The following is a 15,949-nucleotide window of genomic DNA, read 5'->3' as shown; positions in this document are numbered from 1 at the left end:
CAGAGGTCACAATCCAAACACGCCAACTCCTCCTGGCCTTCTCACACGCCATGCTGACGGATGCATCTCAGTAGTCAGTCGGGGCTCGCTCCCAAGCCTCCTTCGCAGTCGCACAAGCAGCTAGGTCAGGATTTTATTCTTCGAGCTGTCTAAAAGTACAGCGAGACCACTTCTAGGGTGTGGCACAAATTAAAATAGTGAGTGGTTTAGCTCGGAGCAGTAAGAGGCTTTATTAGAGTTAGCTTTATTAATTGCAGCGATGATAAATCCCGCCGTCCTCAGACGAACCCGGCAATCTAATGTCACCATGTCTGCGTTTATCTCCCCGAGTGCTGCGTCACCTGGCCTCTCTTCTTCCTCGAGCACCACACTGTGCCATCATTTGTGCGTCATTTTTTGTCTCAGTTTGCACCGATGCCTCCCCCAGGCTTCAGCTCCTCTCAGGTTCTTGCTGAGAGTCTTTCCCTTCCAGTCAAAATGTTATCAGTGCAGCCACAGCTATTAGCTAATAGCTGAAATAGCCACTACTATCAGATTCAGAGAGGCTTTAATGCAGCCGTGCCATTTCCGTTCATGCATTATAATCGATCATGTTCCTTTCAGAGCAGAGGACCAGATCTTTTGTCTTTTTCATTTCTGCTGTGTTCTTATGAGGTGAGTGAGCTCCTCTTTAAAGACAGCACTCATGTGCTTTAGCACCAGGTACTTTTTAACGTATAACTCCCAAATCTGTTTAGTCTCTGTCCTTTTTTGTTGCTTTTCCAAGAAAATGTCGGTAGTGATTGATTTTGCATGAAATTACATCTCTGCCAAATTGCATTAACGCTATGCAAAGTGGATTATTGTTAATGGGACATGTGAAAAAGCTCCAGCTTGATGTCTGCTCCTTTCATCAGTCACATGTGAGGGCTGGTTTATTGAGAATGAGTGATCTAATGAGCTAAATAATGAAGCCCAGACCCAACGAACACTGGTAATGACTTTTTAATGCCCGTGGGGTCTTTAGTTACCTACAGACGATAGATTGGTTGAGCTCGGAGGGGGGGTTACCTGTCAGCTGTGTCCTATATGTAAAAAGGGGTTGGAGATAATGGTGGTGGAGACTAAAAGCCAGCGGTTACTGAGAAGGACAAGTTGCGATAGGTGTTGAAACGCAAGATTAACAGCGATCTTTCCTCAGAGGCGTTCACAGGATGTGGCTCTTGTTTGTACACAAAAAATGACACCGTTTCTTTTAAAGACGGGAAAAAACCTTTGGAAAGATTTCACAGCCCGAAGCTGCTTTGCTCAGCGACGTTGACCAGTTCCTGAGTAAAACGAGGAAAGTTACCGACACCTCTAAAGCAGAGGCATACTTGAAAGGAAGTGTAACATGTCAGATTACAAGTATTTGTTCCAAACAGCGACACTTGAAAGGAGAGGGTGAAAAGCTTCGTCTCAATGTTGTCGAAAGGCGGGAGCAGCGGCATCGTTTCAATATGCTGACAGTGATACATATTTAGGTCAAGTCACTCCTTGAAGACAATGGCAGCGTTTCTCTTGGTTGCTCACACGTGAAGTCGTGTGAGGAATCGAAAAAAGAAGCTGAAATCTGTGACTGAGTGAGCTCGGTGTGGTCGTCAGTTCTGTAAAGTTGCACAAGTTTTAGATGGGGGGGCACACAGCACGCACTTTAATCATAGCTTAGTGGAGACAACAGTCACATTATAGACTGCTGCATCAAAAAGAGCAAGGGTGGAGCTTGAGCCTGACTATATGGCATCCATAAACCAAAACGTTTCTAATGCAATCTGTTTTATTTGCTTGTATAGAGAAAGCTTTGTAACATGAAGCATCCCAACACACCGCAGCCATTAGAGCCTGAGCAATGCTTGGGAAGCCTGTCTGCAGATGGGCTGCTAAAATATGCCTTCAACACTTATGCAAAGGTTAGTTAATCTGTAGAGAGCACAGATTGAAGAGTCCTGGGAGAAACTGTAAGTGCACGACTGCATGACTGGTCTAAAACGACCCCACTCAGTTCATGTTGTGTGGCTGAATTAAAAAAGCTCTAAGAGGAAGAATGAAGTCACCGAGTACTCGGTAAAGGTGATCATGCAGGCAGTCTTTTCAGAAAATGTCAGTTACTGGCCTTCTGTCCAGCATTTTATTTGCTTGGTCGTCCACCACATGGTGCTGGATTGTTGCAGATGCTACTTGTGACCGAGTGGTTACACGATAAGGAAACTGGCAGTTTGAAGCTGTTTGCAAAATGAAATGACAGACAGTCAAAATTTAAAGCTGTTCAGCTGCTTGTTAAGAAATATCTAATCAGCCAATCACACGGCAGCAGCTCAGGAATTTGTAGACTGAGCGTCAGAATGAGGGAAAAAAGTGACTTGGAACGTGGCACAGTCGTTGGTGTCAGACGGGCTGGTTTGAGTGTTTGATGAGCTGCTGCGATTTCCCCAAACTAAGGTCTGGAGGGTTCATGGAGGACGGTCGTAGCTCTCTGGGTAAAAAGACCTTCCTGGAGTCAGAGACAGAAGAATGTCCAGACTGCTTCAAGGCCAAAGAAAGGCGACAGTAACTCAAATAACCACAAGTGACAACCAAGACACGAAGAAGAGTATTACTGAACGCAAAACACGTCCTGCCATGAAGCAGATGGGCTACAGCAGCAGAAGACCACACTGGGATATTTTCAGGCACTTTTAAAAACTTTTTTCCAGCAGTTCGAGTCTCATGGTGAAAAGTGAGCATTGTTTAAATGCCGGAGCCTTCCTGAGTATTGTTGCTGACCATCTTTATCCCTTCTTCTACTGGACAACATGCCTTTTCACAAGGCTCAGGTCATTTTAACCTGGATTCATGAACAGGACATGAGTTCAGTGCACGCTAACGCCCTCCACATTCACCAGATCTCAATAGAGAAGTGGTTGAATTAGAGATTCAAAACATGGAATCAAGAAATCTTTTTCAAACCATGTCGATATGGACCTGAAGAACGTTTCTAATAAAGGGGCAAATGTAAGTCTAATTATAAATAAAGTCACCACTATGCTGAAAGAAACAGCGATATCCAACGCTGCACTTTCTCACACGATTCTTTCTTTCTTGTTTCCATGTTTCGCTCTCAGCACTTTGTCTGCGTTTTATAAGAGAAGGCTGACAGATGACAGCGGCACCAGCGTGTGAGATGCTGGGTGACGTCAGCTCAGCGTTCACGTGTGAAACTTACACCTTTGGTCACCACATGCATCACGACATCTCCCCTGCAAAAACAAAGCCAACCGACAGAGTAGAATTACCCAACAAAGTGATTGTTTTTAGCAGATGCTGTGGATTTTTTCATGTCATGTTATAGATAAAGTGTGTGTGTGTTCCTGTCTAGCTATCTTTGTGAGGACCAACAGTCACTTGTGAGGACACACAACCTGGTCCTCACAAATTTGGAGACATTTAAAGGCCTTTTTGAGGCTCAAAATGTGGTTTTAGTGTCAGGGTTACAATTTGGTTATGGTTATGGTTAGGCATTCATTTTTAATGGTTAGGGTAGGGTTAGGGGAAGCATTATGTCAATGAAGGTCCTCACTAAGATAGCTGAACGGGGTTGTGTGTGTGTGTGTCCTCACCTGGCTCTCGAGCTCAGCGTTGCCTCCTTCAGCCTTTCGCCCAACAAGCAGATCGTCTAAACTGCGTGAATGAGGTCAGTTTGTTCGGCTGAGAGTGCACACCTTGCGCTTTCTAAATGCGGTGACTGGTTCACACCTCCAGCCTCACGCACAACGAGAAGCTCCTTGAGGCTGTGAATTATGTTTGTGGACACTCACACAACGTGGAGGCATCACATTTACACAACAACGACGATGGAAAGCAGCTGTTTTTGAGCACCTTCTAATGATTATTTTTGAGGTGACATTTTATTTTCACCATTATCGCGTCTAACTTCCGCGTGCCACCCTGTGATTCGGCCCGCTTGTCAGAAAATATATCACCAGTAATTTAAAGCTGACAGTAACGTCGACAGCTATTCTCACAACTCGAGCTTCACACCCTGCAAACAAACTGTGACTCACATTTGTTAGAGGACGTGACCACTCCCTTCATTCACTCGCACTCACTGTTTTCTCCTTTTCTCTCACACAGATGCACGCAGACACACACAGACACACGCAGACACACACAGACACACACAGACACACACAGATGCACGCAGACACACACAGACACACACAGACACACACAGATGCACGCAGACACACACAGACACACACAGATGCACGCAGACACACACAGATGCACGCAGACACACACAGATGCACGCAGACACACAGACACACACAGACGCGCTGCAGCTCATGCATGCAAATGAACGGCGCGCGCGCACGCACGTGCAGAAAGACAATCCCTCATTCCACTTTACTGTTCAGTGAAGCACAACTTTATGTTCAACGTCTCACAAGCTCGACAAACATATTTATTCATGATTCCTTAGCAGGGAGGGGCAGAGTGTTAACTCTGCCTGACAGGGCAGACATATTTCTCTGTCTGGAAGGATTCGACACGCCTTCGTTAGCTGCACAGCGTGTACTCGGGCTCCGCAGGCCATTTTTAAAAATGTGTACAGAGGCCTTTGGGGTCCTGTAATGTCTTTTGTTAGCCGTGGGGTCATTCTGAGACTTGTGGCGCAGATATTTTTAACCTCTGGTTAGGCTGAGCCATTAAAACAAGTACAAAGTGCTAAAAAGTGTTGCCAGGGGGGGCAGGTAGGGCATTAACAGGGAGAGGGGGGCACAAAGAAATACTTTCTTATTCTCATTTAAAATGTCTAGCTTTTGTTAAATAATTATCTGAATCTTACAAACAAAGTTTTTATCTGATGTAAAATGAAAAATTTACCGAGTGTATTCAGTAAATATTAAGTCTAGTATATATCCTAGTAAGTTATAGTATTCTTTCCTTTGGGAACGTACCATCTGTGCAGGCTGCGATTCTGCTGAAGAAAGATGTTGAATCTATTTAATTGCTGGAGAAAAATAATCGATTTCTTTGCATTTGTTTTATAAGTGCGTTAAATTAAAAACATTTTTGTCAGTTAAGCATCTCGAGGCAGAGGTGGGGGAGTGGTTCCCTATTTTTTTTCTTTTCTTTTTTTGCTGGGAGTTGGCAACCCTATTAGTGAGGTATATGTAATTATAAATTAGGTTGTTTTATAGTTTTGCTAAGTACTGTTTAGAATACCAGAATAGGGAGGATGGTGTAGGTTTAAGTTTATTATAAAGGCTTTATGGCTTTAATACCATGGTGGGCTGGTCACTAGTCAAAATGCTCGGGCTGATCTTTTGTCCCAGTCCAGCCCTGCCTGTGGGCTCATCATTTATTTATTTATTTATTTATGTAGCACAAACTCACAAAACTCACCTGAAGGTGCTTTATATTCTAACATAAAGAGCCTACAATATCAGGAAGAAACCCCAACAATCACACCCCCCTCCTATGAGCAGCACTTTGGCGACAGTGGGAAGGAAAAACTCCCTTTTAACAGGAAGAAACCTCCAGCAAAACCAGGCTCAGGGAGGGGCGGGGCCATCTGCTGCGACCAGTTTCGGGTAAAGTTGAATAATTATAACTGATTAAATACAGTGGTGACGTATGAACGCAGAGTGAAGAAACGCAGTGCATCATGGGAATCACTCCGCAGCCTGAGCCTGTGATGGCGTGCCTGATCTTAAATGTAGAGAAAGTGTCCGAGGCTCTGTCTCTCATTCTGCTTTCATTGTGTTTCATACTGAGACTTATATTACACAATGTGTACTCAGCAGTGCAGGTTATCATCATCTCCAATCAAACACTGCAGCTTGTGCCCTTATCTAAACGGCGATTGCAGCATCTGACTGCGGGTGTTTTGCAAAGATTTAGAGCTTGCTGAGTGTCTGACCCCGCCTCCTCTACACAGAACAGTTTGTCTCCATACTCCATGCCAAACAAACAGTAACCTCATGCACCAGTGGCATGTGATTTCATTTAAAATACTTGTGTTTATTAGTTGAAAGCACCTTGATTGGTAACTTTGGTAACACTTTTTTCTTGGTTTACCGGAGGCGGTTGGGGTTTGGGTGGGTCGCCTAGCAGGATTGAGTAAAACATGTTCCACTTTTGAGTGAAGGAAGAATTAGAGACTGTAATGATTTACTTTTTTATTTCTTTTGACTCATCGCTTGTTTATTTAGTTATTTCAGAGTAACGAATTACTTAATTTGTTAGTGTTTCTTTCCCCCGCGTGTCTCTTTTGGTCTGATCAGTCACTTTATTGGTAAGTTTTACTCTGTTTCTTACTTCTTCAGCTTTTTGTCTCCATTTCACATTCGAGTTCTGCTTACCTGCTTTTACTTAAACATCCATTTAACCAGGAAGTGAAACTCCTGGTTAAACAATCTCTTTTCATCAGCTGCGTTAACCTATCGTGTCGTGTCCCTGTGGTGGGAGAAAGTGGTTGGCGTGGTGCTATCATCATTTGTCATCACTGGGTAAAAGAAAACCTGCGTTTAAAAAACCCAGCAGTCCCTCAACAGTCCGCCTACTGTGAGGGAGAAATTTCCAAGAATTTTCTCCCTGAGAAAATTAATTGGACGGCAACTGTTGAAGGTGTGAAGTGTGCACTGTTCCACACTCAGGCTTTGGATCGTTACGGGTAAACCACACAGGTTCTTGTGGTGACCTTTGTGCAGCTGTGCTTGCAGTGTGCGCACATAATGGTACACAATTTGAGGCACAGCAAGTGTCTTTTATGTACCTGTGTTGGACTATTTTTCTTTTTGTGGCTCACCCTTTCACCCACCAGGTACTCCAAGAAGTTGCCAAGATGTAGTCTGACCGTAAAAGTGAGATTTAACAAACCAGCCATAACACGTTAATCAGCGAGGCTTAGAAATGCCTCTCCGTGAACTCGCTGCTTTCTTTAGCCTGAGAGTTAACGATCAGACACGAGGAGTGGCTTCAAGCTTCTCATCCAGCTAACAAAGGGAATGAGCATGAGACAATTGGGTTATATCGCTCATCTGATCTGGATTAGCATGATGGAGAAAAGTCTCCATGGTTTCGGCTCTAAAACTGAGGGAGAGGAGACGGCGGCGACGTACGAAAAGCAATAAAGGCGAAACTGTTGAGACTCTGCCCTAACCTCCCCCTCAGTGCTGCTCAACAATCCTGTCATTATTTCTTCCCCACCAGGGTGGGCCTGGAATTTTCCCTGAAAAACAGCATAAACAAGAACAACAAAGGATAATAATACACGGTGACGTTATCATTTTGCAAGAATAATAAAAAAAATGTTAAAAAAACAAGACAAAAAAACTTTTTTCTTCTCCTTTGTCTCGTAATCTGCACTTGGGGGGGGGGGGGGGGACCAAACCCTCCAGTTTAATTGGACACAAAGCAGAACCGAGTCCCTTTGCTGTACTTGTTGTTGTTCTGTTTAAAAAGGAGCAGATTTCCTTCTGGTGCCTGTTATCCTGAGCTGACATTTCACGGTGTGTATACTGACTCCAGGAGGACCAAACGCTCTGCGCTGCCTTTGCCATTTCAAACAAGCGATGTTTTATTTTTGCCCTCCAGTTCCTTTAAACAAACTGACCAGGTAGCTGGCTCTGCATGTTCCGACTAGTCTCCACATCTGCTGCTTCCTGCTGATCTGTGCAGCAGAAAGTCTGCAGAGTCATTCCTCTCACCCCGCAAATGTAATCTTTATTTCTTTGTCACAGATAAGCTGCATCATCTGTCACTCCAGGGTTACAAAAGCGAGATGAAGCGAATCACAGATTATCAGATCAGTTCAAGCTCTGATATACAGCTTTTATTCCCCAGGAGTATCTCAAATCTTCTTTTTCCCTTTCTCCACCTTTCTTTTAGGTCACAGGTGCTTCACAGCTGCTGTGGGAAAAAGGCATCTGGAGCCCACGAGGACGTAACCTTACAAAGGGCAGGGGAGGGCGGATGCAGCCTCTCTATCTCGGCTGTGGTGGGGAGGGTTCCTGGCACCGTGATTTGATGCACAAAGAGAAACAAAAATCACATTGCCAGGGATTTCCACTCCTTCACAGCTCAGCTGGTGACCCACCGCACTGTTTCCATCGCGGGTTGCTTTTGTGTAGCCGTCCTAGCTGCTCTGATTGGATTCAGTTGATTTCTGATGCTGGATGTTGCTATGGAGTCAAATATGGGTGAAGTTAGATACGGCGATCAACTCTCAGCAGACTTCTCACAAGGAGAGCTGTGACATAGCACAGAAAGTGTCGAAACGCTCACGAGGCTGCCGTTAAACGTGCAGCTGTCTGAAATTCAAACTCTTCACACGTCTCGTCTTTCAAATACGACAGGAAGTTGATGTAAATGCACGTGAGGGCCGTGCAGCTTTACGTGATAGAACTAACTTTTGGAGTCAGCTCACGTTTCAGCTCTCGGATTTTAGATTTAAACACACAGGGAAGCGGCCCTGATCCTACACCGGCAGCACGCTCCGAAACACAAAAGCGAACCTCAACATCCGAAGCACCGCAGGCGCTAAAGCCACCAACTTTACCGGTGAGCAGTCACGTAAAGGTCTGCGTGAGGCTCTGGTCCCTCGAAAGCCTGCCACCCACTTGCTAAAGGCACAGAGCTTAGCTAATTGGTGAGCATTGATCCCTGCTATGTGTTGTTCACAGTGGCTAAGTTCAGTGCCTGAGGTGAAATAGTGGATTCGACGTTGGGGGATTTGTTCCGCTGAATGGAAAGAACCTGATGATCTCGGATATGAGGAAAGAAGGAGGGAGGAGAAGGGGGGAGAGATTAGGTGGGAAAGGGAGAAGCTCGGCTCACGGCTCTAATGTGGGCTCACCTGCTTCTGTGGACCAAAGGCAGCGTGCTTGTGCAATATGGTCCAGAGGTGAGACAAGCTGTACTGTTTCTTCATTTGCCTGCAGCAACAACTGTCTTCTTACCTCTAACATCTGGCAAGAATCATGGTGCATGCCAAATATATTTGAAATTGTTTGAGCGAGGCCATGTGACCCAGGTTTAATGTGTTCTTGCAAATGCCTCAGATTGCATCTGGATTAGGAATGTGGTGCTAAATGTCAACTGTACCTGGGCGTGCCACTTCACGTCCAACTGAGGTAGCTTAGGACGTCAGTGCCAGTGTTTAGCACTAACCTTCCCACACTTTATCACCCTTAGCTGAAAGTCTCCCAGCTTTTCCTACGATAAACTAGCTGATTGATTTCATGTTGGTCTGAGCTGTCGCTTAATTTTTCTTGGGTGGATTTTTAGCAAATTAACACCAGTGCAAACTAAGAAGTAAAACCCTTTTTTCCTGAAATAAAAGTGTCTTAAGTGATCACAAATTCTCCTGCTGCTCACTGTGAGCTGCGTGACTGCAGTAAATTTGCCTATTGCTGCGTAATTCACCCCGAACTTGGTGCTGCTGTTCTAACGCTGCGTGCTGCTATGATGTGAGCAAAAATAAGCTGCAGCACTCAGTTGTTTCTGGGCTTTGCCCTCCTGTGCCTACTGAACTGGTATCAGTGTTATACCTGAAAACTGGCTCAGTTCAGCAGGAACAGGAGTGGAGCCTACAGACATGCGACAGCTTCGAGCGACAGCAGCGAGACCGAGATTCAGCTGTTGTTGGTTGCTGTGTCAAACTGACGTGATGCTCGCCTCGAGTCAAAGGCGGTGATGAAATCCAAACCAGAGTCCCCGAACCTGTCAGACTGAAGCTTGACGTCTCCGTGGAAGTGCGTCCCGACTTAGACGACTGTGCTTTCCTTCGTCGACGTGTAAATGTTTCATGAGCCGATGGGTTGGTGTTTGTGAATACTCGTACATGCTAATGAACCCAGTCCTGTTGTTCTGTTCAACCTTCATCTTTCTCCTGCATTCTCCTCCTGAGACGCCTGCAGACACGCCCCTCGAGCTTCACCTGTGTCGTCTCTCTGTCTGTGCCGTCAAAGGCCAGACTGAGACTAGGGCTCATTGTGAGCTAATCCCAGTGAAATGTCTGCTATGTCTGTGTAATGGATTTCAACCAGCAGCCCCACATTGTGAGCGAATGGGAGTGTGTGCAACTTGGAGCCACAAAAGGAAAAGTGCTTGAAAATTTCATATCCAGAGGAAAGTGGAAGCTCATCAGTAAGCATGATGAATTTGCTCTTATCCGGCACCTCCACTGATCCTGGCTGCCGCCATAAAATTATGTTTCCATTACTTGAAATTTCTGCAGATAAATGTTCCATTCAGACCTGGAGGAGATTACCCAGTGAAAAGGTTAGAGAGGGGTTTCTCTCTATCGGTGATGCCGACTTCAGGGCATTGTTTCAGCCCGGTGGTACCACTGACAAGTTGGCTATGATTTGTGTAAGTGTTCAATTGAACAAAGTGTTGAGTAGAAATGGTGCATGAAGTGCATTCTTCTAAATGTCAGCATGTTCATTTAATGCATGATTTATTCTGATGTTGCAGGTGTTTCGTTCCAGCACAAACCCAGCACTGACTGAATGCAATAAAGTTTAAATGAGCCTGAGAAAGAATTCTGGCATTGCTTTATTTCTATTCAGTGTCAAAAGATAACATCGCTTATCCCCGGGTACAAAAAGCATGTTGCAGCAGGAAAGAACAAAGACGAAGACAATAGCGGCAATCGGGAAGGAGACGAGGCGAGACCTAAGCCTAACGGATGACAAGAAGAGGTTAATGGAAGATAATTACAGAGTTTTTAAAACAAAGAAAATAAAAAAGACGCACAATGTTTGGATCAAAGTTATTTCTGAATGACTGTGAATATGAAAGATATCATAGTCACGCTGATGCTTCTGAGCATTTTAACCACGTTGGGTTTTATAGAGAGAAAAGTGACCAAATTCTAGCAAGATGGCGAATTTTTAAGTTATTAGCTGATGATAGCATCACATGGATATCTGCTACTTAGTCCTGAGTAACGTACAAATATAACACAAGCATAAAAAGTGCAGTATGGGCTTCAGCACAGCAAAGCACCGACACCACAAACACGGTGATAATGCCTCTGGCTCCAGCCTCCTGTGTCAGCGTCGACCTGTCAGTCAAAGCAGGCCTTCCCTCAGTAATGCATGCCTTTAAAGCTTAAAAGTGTAGATCATAAAAAATATAGCTGGTCTTGTATCAGGCTGTAAGACATTTGAGTTTCCTTTCAGCCTCAAGCGGTTGTTGGAGGAACTTTTTGCCACTTCAGCACAGATATTATTTTTGTTGACACCCGGCCTTAATCTTACGCTGCTGAGTCTCCCACTCGTTCTTCTTCCTCATCAAATTGCCATGCCAGCATTAACCCACAACGCACCTCCACCACTCACAGCTCCCAGAAAGCAACGGGCCGAAAGCAGACCACATCTGCTGCTCGCTTAAGAGCCACATATGGCCTTGACTCATGGGCTGGACTCGGGGTGAGTGTAGCTGTGTCACATAAACCACAGCTTCACCTTATGTGGTCCAGATGTCAGGTGTGTCCTGACATTTGAGCCACATCTGTCCCACGCAACATTTTCCATCGTCGTGACGGCGTAGCGAGTGCCAGAAGTCACACGAACGTGTCTGCTGATTCAGTCAGAGGGTCAGAAATGTTATTCCTGTGGTGGAGCCATGAGTCGCACGCCTGAAGCAGAGATGTGTTAGTGCTCACCGAGGCCTGTGAATGAATCCACCTTTAGTGATTCAACGCTGTGTTTAGGTTGTGAATACAAACGTCGTCAGTAATCATTTTTAAACAGTACCGAGCTTTTAAACAGAGGAGAGATTCTTGATTTCGCCGTCTCAGGAAACACAATTTAAATGTAAAGTTGACTTAATAAATAACATGCTGTAAAAACAACAGTTTACATTTTAGCTCATCTTCTGTTACAACTTCCAGGCTTTTTACATTTCACATCAGTCCAGGTTCAACTTTCCGTCTGAATTAAAGCGAGTTAAAACGGCTGCTTCAAAATGAAAAACATGAAAACACACAGGAAGTCTCAGGCACCCAGACCGAAGCCGCCAGCTCTCCTCTTAGTCTCCATAGCAATGTCAATATCCCTTTTATCTTCCCTCAAAGGCTGACCAGATTTCATGATGTGGCTGCTTTATTGAGCCTGATCTACTTTTCTTGCCCCCTTCGCCATTCAATCAGCGTCTGTGTGGTTCTGGCCCATGGCTGCGAGCGCGGCTGGGTAATTTGGTTTAAAGCTGAGCAGGAACATCTGTTCTACAAAGCTTTAGCTCCTTCCGTTCCTCGGGCCTCATGGAAACAAACGACGCCAGCGGTCAGCTCGCTGCTACGTAACATCAAACCTGCAAGTCACCGCTCCGAGCCTCAACCTTCTCGTGAGATGAGAGAGTGACGATTCTTTGAAACACGACACCCAAATCTATGAAGTCGCGTAGGATTTATTGTTCGACTGACTAAAAACGCTTCATTGTTTTCACATGTGCCACAGACAAAGTGACACTCAGAACACGTCTATTATGGAGCTGCAGCGCGTGCACGGTTACAAACATGTTTATCACGGATGTAAGTCCATAAAAATGAGCATACTTGTGCAGGACGTCAGCCACCTTACAACCAGTGCTGGGGTTGTTAACGCAGGATGTTTCTCGATTACTCAGCGCAGAGAATCGTTTGCTGCACTACTCGTTACATTTCGTTTGACGTTACTCCATAAACCGGCCTTTGCGTTAGCGTGCAGTTTGTGTGGACGCTTGTAAAGTTGCGTTAGCAGCATAGCATGGCTGCTTATTAATTTCACCATTGTACTTTTGTCCTTTCATGCACTAAAACCAAAGTAATGCTCATATCTCCACTTGTCAAAGCTGTCGACCACTAAACCATTTCCTTCTTCGTGTGCACCAGACTGACTCTGTTTTATTTCCATTTTTTAATCCCCGTCCAGTCAGCTGACTGCAAGTTTTCACAGATCTTCAAAGCAGCCAAGGCAACAAGTTCACTGCACGTGTGCTTTCCACCATTTTCCTCAGTCTGACTGTAGTCCTAGTCTAAAAGTAAGCTTTGCTGTCAGGAAGCCAGATATACAGAAACGTTGTGTACAAGTGGTTTATGTAACTGTAACTGACCTCTGACCCTAAGTAGCGATCCTCCTCTCACAGTCGTCACATATGCACCTTTGTTTAAGGCATTAAACTCTGCACACGATTAACTCTGTAGTATCGTGTGCAGAGTTAATATTGTAAAGGAGGGGTGTTGTGAGCCAACCACAACATTTTCCTAAACCAAACCAAACAGCAGGACAGCAGAAGTTAATGTCACGTACGAGAAGGGCGACACAAAACTCAACATGAGCAACTTGCGACTCGCACGTCTGTGCATCTACGTAAGGTTCTCGTGTCAGCCTGTCAGAAGCTAAAGATTAGGATAAGGTTGCCTCCCTTCACAAGATTAATCCATGCTTACCTAGTTCTTTAAGTGTGAGCCTTTGTGAGCGTCTATATGCGACAAGTTGGTTGCTGTGAGAAACTCACAGAGAAACTCAAAGCCTGTGAAACCACTTTGGCATAACAGCAGTATCTGTGCCAGCGTGTAGCTCATATCCAAGGTTTTTGGATGGTGTTTGGAGTACCACGATATGTAGATCACACACTGATGAGGAGGAGGAATTGCAAGCCTCATCATCAAATCAGTATTTGCCTAAATCTGCTGCATTAGAGCAAAAATGGTAGCTATTCAGCGATGGATCGCTAAGGTTACCTACTCGACATCGACATGTTGAGCACGTTAGCCTCACTAAGCCTCAGATTGTTTTCCACATTTCCAAAGGAGTCTCCCGCAGAGCCCTCTTCACGTCCTCTCTTTGGAAACTTTAGGAAACCGAAGCCAAATCATCACCCTTGGAACATCTTGCACAGCACAATTAGTTAAGTGGTCACGCTACTCCGCCACAGCACAGCGAGGCCGAGAGAGAGGATTAAGAAAAGGGAGTAAACACGCTCACATATATTCCCAAGGTTGACGACAAAGTCAGCGCAGATGGCCGACATCCAGCACCTGAAGAGAGAACGGTTGTCTTTGGTCATTTTATTCCACACTAAACAAAGAAGGAAATTTTTGTCTGAAATTATCAAATTAAAAAGAAAAAAGTTGCTTAATAATTGCCTCTGTGTTGTCAGTGTGTGTGTCTGCATTCATTCATATCTCATAACCTGGAGCCAGTCTCCTTTGTGTCCGCTGTCCAGCTATCCAGAGTCTGATAAAGAGGAAACAGCTGGTCTCGGAGCGCCGTCCACATGTTGCCCATATTGGCATCAGATTAGATCTCTCCACAATGGCCTTTTCTCTTACTTATTATTTTGTTATGATACAGCGGAAAATGCAGAATGAAGACAACATGCAGCGCATTCCCCTATAATTAGGAAGCAACTGAACACAATTTGTTGTTTAGGCGTCTCTTTGTTCTCCCTTGTTCCTCTTCGTCTGCTTTCTTTCCCAGTTTATAGTGTGTGGATGAGCTACAGTATGTTTGTGCACAGCTACAGACATGATTCATTAACAAAAGAAAGAAAGTTGAGCGCATTATCATTGCAAGATCCAAAAGTGTTCCCGGATTCCTCCGAAAAGAATTCCTCAGCCAGGTGGAGTCAACAGAAACCACCATGTGAGGATAAAGAGGGCTGTATGCAAATGTTTGAGTTTTCCATCCGGACATGCAAAGAATACGCCCGTCGTCTTTGTTCTACTTGTTGACATGCCAAAAGGAAAATGGCAAGCACCACTGATTGATTGGGTGTAATTATAACCCCGACACTGGATATTTGCACAGCCATTGTTGATGTCTGGCTGCTGAATTGTAAGCAAAATTCTAAATAAATGGGATTCTTACTCCTATAGGGAGGCGTTTATCCCTATAGGAAAGGGCCTAAAGTTCCCTATTGCTGCCAGGTGTGTGTGTGTGTGTGTGTGTGTGTGTGTGTGTGTGTGTGTGTGTGTGTGTGTGTGTGTGTGTGTGTGTGTGAAGACGACCAGATACCGACTGTCTGGCCATTACTGATGTCAGCTCCGCTCTAAGAACTATACATGAATGTTCTCGCGTGCACGAGCACCTGCTTTGGCAGAGTGATATTTCCATAGTGCACGCTTGCACACAAAAGAGACGTGCTGCATAAAATAAATGCCGGGATCGTGCTGTGTGTCGGTTTATCAAAGGTTACTTAAACAGCAGCCACGTCTGTTACATGAAGTAATTATTACATTCATGTATAACACAGTTATACGTCTAACAGTTCCTGACTCATACTGAACGTTACTGAAGTCGATGTAGTTTTATGATCTTATTGCAGCTACATTGTAACCAGTGTTGGGAAGGTTACTTTTAAAATCTATTCCATTACAGATTACAAATTACATGCCCCAAAATGTATTCTGTAACGTATTCCGTTACGTTACTCAATGACAGTAACGTATTCTGAATACTTTGGATTACTTAATATATTATCATGTTTTTTACAACAACGTGAATGTACTATTGCTGTGTGATTTATTACTATTACTGAAGGTCCGCGACTCCGAACTGTAGTAAAGGGACCTCTGACTAATACGGCGGGGTCCCTGTCGGCTCGTAGCCGAAAAATAGCTTTACTTTGTTGTGTGGGTCAACTTTTCTTGCGAGAGACAGAGAGAGGCGTTGAAAGGCTGCTCCAACAGAACTTATTGTTTTCGGAGGAAAACACGAACACGGTGTACAGTCGAGTCTTAATAGCTTACTTACAGCTGGGCTCGTCAGGCACTCTTCTTGGCTGCAGTGGTTATTATTATATTTACATGCTTCCAGCTCCCGTTTCTGCTCGATGACAACTCGTACCTTTCCACTCCCCTTTTTCTCCCTCCTCGCGCTCACAGACACATAACGTGTATGGCAGTCCATTCTCCCTGCAACACGGACTACACTGCCCATGATGCTACATTCTTTAG

The 15,949-nt window shown here is 44.7% G+C and overlaps 1 long non-coding RNA gene across 1 annotated transcript; it reads left to right on the top strand.

Annotated features, from left to right (window-relative positions):
- Positions 1-9,580: 9,580 nt before the first annotated feature.
- Positions 9,581-10,544, top strand: LOC113016567 (uncharacterized). Its single transcript, XR_013905275.1, has 3 exons — positions 9,581-10,149; positions 10,241-10,374; positions 10,480-10,544. It is a non-coding gene; the product is annotated as an uncharacterized LOC113016567 (long non-coding RNA).
- The last annotated feature ends 5,405 nt before the right edge of the window (positions 10,545-15,949 follow it).

Source organism: Astatotilapia calliptera, chromosome 23 (assembly GCF_964374335.1).
Source record: "Astatotilapia calliptera chromosome 23, fAstCal68.1, whole genome shotgun sequence".
Classification (NCBI taxonomy): domain Eukaryota; kingdom Metazoa; phylum Chordata; class Actinopteri; order Cichliformes; family Cichlidae; genus Astatotilapia; species Astatotilapia calliptera.
The sequence above is the reverse complement of the archived record's forward strand: the minus strand, read 5'-3'. Positions and strand labels throughout refer to the sequence as shown.